We start from the raw sequence: 10,280 nt of genomic DNA on the forward strand, positions 1-10,280 counted from the left end.
GTTCACAGTTGTTTAAAGAGGTTTAGTTGAAATAGATCTAATTAACTATGAAGTACTCCGTGCTAATTGTTAAGTACGGTTTAGCTCGATTTCATCAGGCCTTTCGGCATGCTTTATCGGGCTTGGCATGCCCTATCGATGTGTTGTATCTATAATCAATTGTATTTCTTAATAGAGTAATGAATTTAAATATAGATTTGGGCAGAAAATTAGGGAGTATTAAGGCCACATATTGTCACTAATGATTTTGAGGTTTTTCTTTAGAAGATTTAATTCACCTTTACTTAAATCTCACTTTGTTGTTCCATAAACATACCTGTTTGATCTAGATCTAATGCTCGCGGTTGAATATTGCCCCATGGCAAAGCTATCTTTCTTAGTACCGAAAACAAAGTAGCACTTAATGAATAATTCATACAAATTTTACAATGTTATACTCCGTCCGTGAAAATTGATTGCTACTTATAGGCATATACCATGAGAAGTCCAAAAAATTGTCATGTTTCTTACAAAATTCACTAATTTTATACTTCCTCCCATTTCCGTAATAAAGTGATGCAGAGATGCTAAAAGAAATACTACCTCCGGTCCAAATTACTCGCAATTTTGGGGTATTATTCGTGAGATATAAAATATTCCAAAGTTGCGAGTAATTAAGACCGGAGGTAGTATGTAAAATTACAAGAAATTTGTAATTATTGGATTTAAGAAAAATGTGACACATATACAAACGAAAGGGGTATTTATATTCCTGTGACACTATAATACAATTACCTCTTTAAAGGTCAATTACAAGTTTACAACACACTGTGTATTTCCTTTCATATACCTATATCTATGTTCAATATTCTAGGCAAATGTAATGCACACTATAGCTTGCTGTTGTGCATATATACATACATAAATATCAGACAAAAAGAATGTTACTACTACGTATCTGAGAATAAACTTACATTTGGTGTCTACCCTCAGCTAGCAAACATTTGAGTACGAGCTGTTTTCAATACTCTCCGACGAAATATCATTTATGCTGCTGAAGTTCATCTTATCTTCCTCCCATCTAAGAATCTCTCTCGCATATTTCAGAGCATTATCAACAGTATCAGGCTCCAGAGCAGTAACTGGACAAACATACAACTTTCTTCCAGTTAATGACTTGAATAGCCTCTTGAATTGCGACCCAATGTAGTGATATGCGCGTTGAGCCAGAGGTGCTACGTTGTTACCACTGCGCCTGGTGCTCTGGTGACGGCTGAACACTGGATTGAAGTCCTGAAACCACTCGCAGTGTGTGAGGGGTACTTGCTCGATCTTTTCCTCTAAGAGATCAAACTTGTTGAGGATCAACAGGAAATTCATATCCTTGTATGTTGGGTGACTAATGATGCTCTCAAAGAGTCTCTTGCTCTGCAACATCTTGTTTGTAAGATTTCCACTACTGTCGACCTCATATTCATCGTAATCTGTCAGGGACACACAAAATATGACAATCCTAACATCTTCAAACATCTCCAACCACTTGCAGTTCTCCCCAAGGCTTTTTGCGTGCACTCTAATTAGTTCATATCTGTAATGCAGTACATTAATAAACAAGAGTAAGAACACATGATTCTTCGACTGCATTTTACTGAATAGTCTAAGGGGATGGATGGATCAAGGGGCGTACTGATTGAGCTCTTAAGTAAACAATAACAACTCAGAAACAAGCACATGAGAAAGCAAACAAGAATAGCATAGACTTACATGGAAGCCTCAAACATTAAGTACTTTAACTTTAGAGCAATGTTAATGTGAATACAAGGCTCACAAATCACTCTATCTCACAGGAGTATACATTCTTGGCTTAAACATGTTTCTTTTAAACACTCAAAAAAATTTCCGCTAATAGGATTCATTCCAATATAACAAATTATATACAAGCCTGAGGAAGTATATTCGTAATAGGAAAGATCTTCTAGGTTGAAATTTTACTGGCTCAAGAGGGTCGAATTCCCCAGAAGCAAATTTGAGCTGCAACAGAGATGCAGCTAGCAAATACATGGGAAACCAAAAAAAAAAAAAAAACGAAAGAAGCAAACATGCCACTCTGCTTCAAACACAACCTTTGCCAATGAACCTCCTTATGCCACAAGCAATCTTTTTAACCTTCCAAAACTTCATAATAGGCTCCAAACCCAACAGGGAAAGACTAAAAAAGAAAGGGTATAAACAACGGAGCAAATGTCCTATATTTTGCCTCTGAAAGTTCTATAGTTCTATACCATGGCGATTCAATATGATGACATGCATTCTTGTTATTATTCCTGAACATACCATCAGTTATATGGCTTGAATTACCACATCTCTAATACTCTATTCTCTACTACTCATGCACAACCATCTTAACTGTATTTGAAGGGTGGTTTCCAACATAGTTGAACAGATGTTCATTACAAACACATTGTAACTTAGGAGTAAACAGTACCATAAGATTTGCCAATTACAATCTAGTAGACATAAACATAATTTAGTGTTCAAGTAAATTCTCAAGATCATAGAGCAATAGTGAGAAAAGTACTCTCTCCGTCCCCAAATGATAGTCCCTTATGGCCTATTTTTAGTCCCAAATTGATAGTCCCCTTTGCTTTTTTCAAGTACTATTAATATCAATTTTTTATCAAAATTTCCTCCAATTACAACATTATTTGTGCAAATTTAACTTTCCCATGTAAATTTTGTTTTTCAATGTAATTTTATTACTTTCTCTCTCTACTATTTTACATATCCTATGCAAATTTATCTTTCCAATGTAATTTTACTACTTTTATTTAAGTTTTTTAATTCCCGTGAATTTTGCCCATAAGGGACTATCATTTGGGGACGGAGAGAGTAATTGAGATATAACTGATAATAAAACAGGAGAAAGATAATAATCATTCTACATTCACAGTCCTTTCGACATTTGCTCAGATAAAAGATTTACCGTGTATTAAGGTCAGCTGGTTGGCCAGCTGAGTCCTCGCAGTCATTATCTGATGGCTGAGGAAAGGAGAATTCCATAGAAGTGAGACCATTGGATGAAGTTATGCCCTCTGCATATATGATGTCAGTATCAGAGGGCTCATAATCCACTTGGGCAATCTCGACTGCCTGAAAAGGTTAAGTTTACAACAAACATATCAATCATCCATGGTACATATAATAGCATACATAGTAAATAAGTAATAAATAACACATTCTGATTGTCAAAGAAGTAGACTAAATCCATTTTAATTAAGGGATAAGGTATTTCTAAAAACCCTTGAAATATATTACAATGAATGAGGAGTGAACTGAGCAAAATATTCATATTCCAGCAAGGCAGGAACTGTAAGATGGGGTCACAACCAAAGGCATGATTCCCAAATTAAACACTGAGCAGTAAGATAATGTTTAATAGAAGAATTTTAACAGGTTTTCAGCTTTGATCTATGCAATGGTATTCACTCTAAAAATCGTACATATTGTGAAACTCAACTGACAACAACAAAAACTACAAAGAAAAGCAAAAGGTAATATCCAAACAAAATTATTAGAATACAAGAAACTTCACTCAAGCTATTAGCATTTAGAGTCATGAAATTACTTCTGTTATGTGTTACACCAAAGAATTTTTCTCAAAGGAACATAATTATAGTTAATTTGAGACCTCCAACATTCATAACCCCATTTTAACATTGAAATGATTTTCTTCTCCTTAAGATTATTATGGATAATTGGATATCAACTTAACAACTTTGTCCGGTACCAGTGGGATAACTTGCAACAGGGAAGAGCAAATATTCAGAAGGCTGATTAATCCCCGTCAACTAATTATGCATAGATTATGCTTTACGTTCTTTTCATGTTACAGTAAATTTATAAAAAGGAGCTTCATTACATTTCATAATTTGTGGCCATTGCATGCATCAAGTACACTGTACACCAATAGCAGAACAATTATTTGAAAGATCAAAACACCTGCCAAGGAATGCGTAAGCAGACAAGCAGTGGTCTTACCCTATCTAAGAAATAATTAGCAACCCTGGGTAGATCTAATTCATCTCTTCTTCTGTATGTGGCTTGAAAGGCTGCATCATTCCACAACTCTTCAACACATGGGGCATATTCTCGAGTGGATGCTGGGAAAACCAAGTCCAGGTTGTTTGACACCATGACATCGATGAGCCAATCAGAAAACTTCTTTAATTTCAGCCCTAAAGTATACTCAGTCGTACATTTTAGTTCAGTAATAGAATCTGCAGGCCAAAGTTGAAATCAGAGGAGTCTAACACACATAAAGAGAGGTCTTTAACAAATAAAAGTACATGTTGAAACTTCATCCACTGAGAAATAAACATACAACTACATAAGTGCTCAGTATCAATATGCAGGGTAGGGTACTTTAGGGAGTAGAATTAAAATTAAGTTGTTAGTGACTTGAAGAAGATGATAGATAGTTAGGACTATAAATAGAAGAAATGAGAGAGAGAGAAGTGATGTTAAATATTGATGAGAGTTATGATAAGCTTTTATACTGCTAAGTGGGAGAGAATCAAACATCTCGAAAGCTTAAATATCATTTAAATTCTTTGCAGTTTCCATAATTTTAATCAATCATCTTTTTCTTCCCTTAAATTCTGCCATTACTGATGTCTAAGCTAAGTTAATTCTTAGAAGTTCTTTATGGGCGATTGCTTTCTCGGAGTCCTTATAGCAAGCTGAGCCCTTCTTAGAAGACTCTGCGGAGACTAAACGGCCACTACCTAAAAGGACGATGTCCAAGCCCCCCCACCCCAAAAAAAAAAGTACATCTCACACCTATGGAGTATGGACAATAAAAAAGATGCGGGAAAAAAGAAAAAAATCCTCAGTTTCGTGAGAGATGATATCCCTCCATCCTTTTATTATAGTCCCATTTCTCTTTATTATGTGAGTAATAATGTTAGAAATGGGACTCTAATAAAAGGACGGAGGGAGTAAATTGCAATTCATGTGTTACCTGATGGACCAGGATCAGCAGACTGCCTCTTCCTCAGTTCCAACAAACATTCTTCTTCAAATATTTCACGTCCCTCAAGTAGTCTACCAAGATACCCATAAAGATTACTCTGTATCATGGACTTGATATTTTGACGCTCCTCGTCCGAGAAAGGTACATCATATAGAACCCTAGCCTATTAAGAAAGATATCATAAACAGCCAGTGAGTGACATCTGTTTTCTAAGAGTTTAACAGGCAGTTGCTACATTTAATATTTTAATCAAAGTGGCAAATATTATCAGCTCAGAAATGTTATGAGCCCCATGCTTTACTATACAAATATTACAATCTAAACAACTAACAATAAAAACGACTCTAAGCAGAAAAAATTTCAAGTAGACAGTCACATACAAACCTGCTTAAAAATGGCACTTGTTCCGGAACAATTTTGGCCAACTAGAAGCAGTTTACACAACACTCTTTGTTCTAGGTAGTTAGAAAATGCTCCTTCAGCAGCATGGTTTGATTTTCCTCTAGAGTTTGGAGGAGTAGGCAATGACAAGAAAGCGCAAATAAACTTAATCCTTTTCTGCAAGATAAGCACCTGTTTAGTCCAAAGCCAAAGGATAAGAAATATATGGACAATTTAAGACTTAGAAAATAAGTAAATAGAGGCAATACCCTGCCCCAAATATTTCCTTTATTCACTTGCATTCCCTGTTCAACTATGGTTCCATCTGCCGACAGCCAAAGATCATAACACCCTTCACACATAATACCGGAGTACTGCAAACATTTAGTGTAAGATGTTAGATTTGGAATTTTGACCATCATTTATTGAAACAAAATTCCATCAATTTTTAAGTTTAAAGGAGAACAACCTGCAGCATCAAATGCTCTGCAGAAGTAATCTCCCGACCATTGATCAGCACTTTTGTGTTCCCATTGCTAGCGTTTTGCATCATCTGCAGATTTCCAACGGCAAGATCTGGAGTAATGATCTGGCAAGGCTTATCCCCTTCCTGTTTCATTAAGCCACGGCTATAAGACCAAATGCTGCTACAACTTATACTACAAAGTCAAGTTAACTGTCCTCGTATTTAGAAGGGGAAAAAAAAAGTTGACAGGAAACTACGTATACCTTTCCCCAGAAACCGGAGACTCTATCATACCAATAGGACCCCGGTTTTAGATTCCTTGGTGGATTGGGGCATCTAAGCAACAACATCAGCTCATTCAAGCATAGTGAGCGACCATTCACCAAAATGCACTTTGGAGATAGCTGGTTGTCAGGACAACATAGCTCAGCCTCCATAATTTGTCTCACCTCCTCCTTCTTTAACCATCCCCTCAGAAACCGCGAGCTCTTTCCAAGCATCTTCCTTTTTGAGTCATCAATAGGGTAACCGATACAGGTAAGGCATTTTCTGCCTTGTGGCATCGATCCCATTGCTTTTCGAATGCAATGGCAACAATATTTGGCATTACAAACAAGACAAGCTTCTTTCTCAGTTAAACGATTCCCTCTATGACAATGATAACACATACCCTTCTTAGGAGGCTTTTCAGGCACAGGCCTTTCGGCGTGCTCCCATATACTAGCACTCTCATCCGTATACATCGAAGACTCCTCAATAACCACAGCATTAGACTCATGATCACCAAAAGTAACACCTCCCTTCTTCTTCCTCCTACACTCAAGACGTTCCCCATCAGAAGCCTCCTCTTCATCACAAAAAATCCCACCAAACCGCTGAGAAGTCGTCGAATCAGGCTCAATGGGGTTATTATTCCACCTCCCTGAACCCATACACTCCTCAAAACCCTCAATTTCATTACAATCATCAATTGGGGTTTCCAACATATCTGAACTCTCAGACAACCCATGTGAATGATCCCGGGAACTACCCGAAAACCCTAAAGTACCCGAACTCTCAACCCCATCTTCCAATTCCCCATTTCCCATCAACCCATTATAAGAAACATCATCATTAAACCTATCCTTTGAAGAAATTACCTGAATCTTCGAATTATCAACCCTAGAACCTAACTTAACCTCATTGAAACCCCTAATATTTTTCCTAATTGGTTCAACTACAGGCAATGATAAATTATACAAATTAGCAGGTGAAGCAGCTATCTTAGCAGTTGGAATAACTATCAATATCAACAGGTAAAACTTTAAGAATCATACTATTAGTAATAGGGGAACCTGTATATTCCATAGCAATTGAAATATCAGTATTATAATCAAAAAATTCTGTACCAGACATTGATTTTGAGACTGGCATGATCTTCTTCATAATCCCCGCCATAGCCAAAACCCTTGCTTTTCCCACCAAAATTTCAAATTATGCAATCAAAACCCACAAACAATATCATCAAAGAATCAATCTTTCTTCCTTTTTTTGGTTTAATTCATGGGAATTTAGAAAAGGGTATGAATGAATTGTAAAAATTGGTCTTTGAAATGGAATTATAAAAAATTGATAAGAAATGAAATGAATAAAACCATATATTTAGGAAGCAAAATACAAATTTTGTTGTTTGATTATGAAATAGTTCAGTCTAGTTCACATGAAAAATGGAAGGTGAGGAGGGTTCTTAAATTCAACTACGCGTAGGTTGAAGCTGCTTGGAAGTAGAGGGAGGACTTGAGACTTGAGAGTCAAGAGAGGAGGAGAGAGAAAGCGATTGAATTTGTATTCGGGGCGCTAAATCAATGATTTTTAATTTTTCATGACCGGAGAAAGTCTATATAGACTATAGAGCTGGTTAAAGTAGACCCGATGTAAAATATGCTTGTTTAAGTGTCGTTAAAATGAATAACAATTACAAATTCAAATTTAAGTGCTTCGTATTTGTTGTTATAATTTACTTTTCAATTTTTCATACTTTGATCATTTATATACTTAATTATGTACTGTATTTGTAAAACTTATAGAAATAAAAAAAATACTCCGTATCAATTTTTATAAAATATACTTGTACATTAAGACGAATTTAATATCCAACAAAACCATTTATTTCATATTTTTTTATGTGCAATCACAAATAGTGGCGAAAATGAAGTTTGTAAATAATACTATACTAGGTTAAGTCCCGTGCCATGCACAGTATATCGTAATTTTCATCATTAAATAACATTATTTTTAATTAAAAATTTTCTAAAACTATTGTGAGCACTTTTTTACCAAAAAAATAGTTATTTTCTTCTTATATCATGTCTTTACAAAAATATTTAAATACTTGTATTAATATCACGTTAAAGAGTTGTTTAGTACTTTAGTCAAATGAGTATATTAAAATTATGTTGAATGACTGATTTTAAAAACGGTCAGTAATTAGCGACCGTTTTTATAATCATTTGCTAACATTCATTTTATCGACTAATTTGATGCCCGTCATTTCAATTTTTCAAAGACAAAATTGATGTATCCTTTTTATTTTTTACAATTAATCAAAGAAATATGTATAAATTATATAGGTTTTTCTTTTTCTTCCTAATTTAGTAATTATTCTTGTCCAGTACATTCTTAAGATTATATATTCTTAAAAAAAATTCACAAAGATTGTATTTTCAAAACAATTAAATGGTAATGTTGCCAAAACTCATACCTATAATAGTTGTGAACCCATCTTTAGAATGTAAAAGATCTTTAATTAATTTATATGGTTAATTATGACAATTATTATTGTATATAATAATTTCCTTAAATATAAAAGTTTTATAAAGGATTGTTTTTTTTTTAAAAAAAGACAAAAATACTAAGGACACACCATAAATTGACACATGTCATTGCTAGTGTGTCTTTTAGTATATAGTTTGTAAATAATACTATATTTAATAGTAAATTTTTTTTAAAGGTAAGAAGAACAACCCTACTGAGCCGGCACCTCTCACATGTTTAGCCAGCCTAGCTCCGCAGGTCATCGCTTGAGATTAAAGGAATCCTCCTACTCCCAAGCATTTTGTAGTTGGTGGGGCTCGAACTCGTGACCTCAAAGTCACAAGGTGAGTTCTTCACCAACTCCACCAAACTTTGCTTGGTATTGTATTTAATAGTATGGTGTGGCCTTTAAGTAAGCAAATAGAGCACTAATGTATTTACTTCCTCTATTTTTATTTAGTTGCAACACAGCCCTTTGGCACGTATTTTAAGAAAGATATTAAATTACATAAAATGTATAAATTAATTTATAAAATTTTACCACCTAAGAGAATAAATGGATAAATTGTACGGTTTTAAATCTCTTTGCTTAATTCATTCGTTTACCTAGTTTAATTACCTCCTCAAAAAGCGTGATAAAAGGTGTGTTACAAGTATAAAAAAAAACTGAAGAAGTAATAGATAATGGATACTTCGTATTACTAAGGGAAGTTTGAGTTACTTATAGAAACTTAACTAAGCAACACCATCCATTTTATGGTTATGGAAAGTGAAACTTCCTCACAACTTCATAGAAGCCATCATTCCTTATAACAATTGGTTTGGTTGAGCTTGACTTATTTTTGTGAGCTTACAACTTACATTTAATTTTACTAATAAAAACCCTATTCTCACATTTGCTAAATTAAAATATTTTCAATAAAGTTTTAACTTATTTTTGTGTTGAGTGTCACCACATGTAAGTGTCCCACATTAGTTGAAAAAGGGAGAATTAAACACTTTATAAGGCTAAGGGGCTACTCCTCTTATTGTCATATGGTTTTGGGATGGAACCTCTTTGGACTTGTGAAGTGAACACTCTCTCTTAGTTTGCGGGTGCGGCCCAGGCCCGCGTTTAACATGGTATCAGAGCCAGGCTACGATATGGCCTGGGACCTCAAATGGCTAAAATTCATTGGGCCAAGAGTTGGTATAAGTGAGGGAGAGTGAAGAAGCACTCTAGCCCGAAAAATCACATGAGACAAAGTTTAAAAAGGGACCTTACATGTGAGGGAGAGTGTTGAAGAATAAACCTATTAAGTGTCACCATATTAGTTGAAAAAGAGAGAGTTAAACGTTTTATAAGGCTAAGGAGCTACTCCTCCTATTGCCATATGGTTTTGAGATGGAAGGTTTGACTTGTGAAGTGAACTCTCTCTCTTGGTTTGCGGGTGCGGCCCAGATCCGCGTTTAACGTCCAAGTAAATTTATTCCTACTAAATTTTTGTGGAAGTTTATTTATGTTTTCTACTATTTTCAAAAATAATTTTAACAACTTAATGAGAACAAATCTTTAGTATTTTTTTTTTTTTTTTTTTTGGGACTAGACTTATCTTGGCATAACTTAGGCTATATTATGCTCGATCAACT

General features: G+C 34.8%; 1 pseudogene across 1 annotated transcript; it reads right to left on the minus strand.

The window, feature by feature from the left end:
- Positions 1–666: 666 nt before the first annotated feature.
- LOC145620413 (extra-large guanine nucleotide-binding protein 1-like) lies at positions 667–7,674 on the minus strand (annotated as a pseudogene). The gene is made up of 8 exons (XR_014108220.1): positions 6,122–7,674; positions 5,862–6,002; positions 5,662–5,766; positions 5,396–5,569; positions 5,000–5,174; positions 4,018–4,256; positions 2,963–3,129; positions 667–1,567 (listed from the first exon to the last, which is right to left on the minus strand). The product of XR_014108220.1 is annotated as an extra-large guanine nucleotide-binding protein 1-like (transcript).
- Between the last annotated feature and the right edge of the window lie 2,606 nt (positions 7,675–10,280).

This window comes from Chenopodium album, chromosome 27 (genome assembly GCF_948465745.1).
Source record: "Chenopodium album chromosome 27, dcCheAlbu1.1, whole genome shotgun sequence".
Lineage (NCBI taxonomy): Eukaryota > Viridiplantae > Streptophyta > Magnoliopsida > Caryophyllales > Amaranthaceae > Chenopodium > Chenopodium album.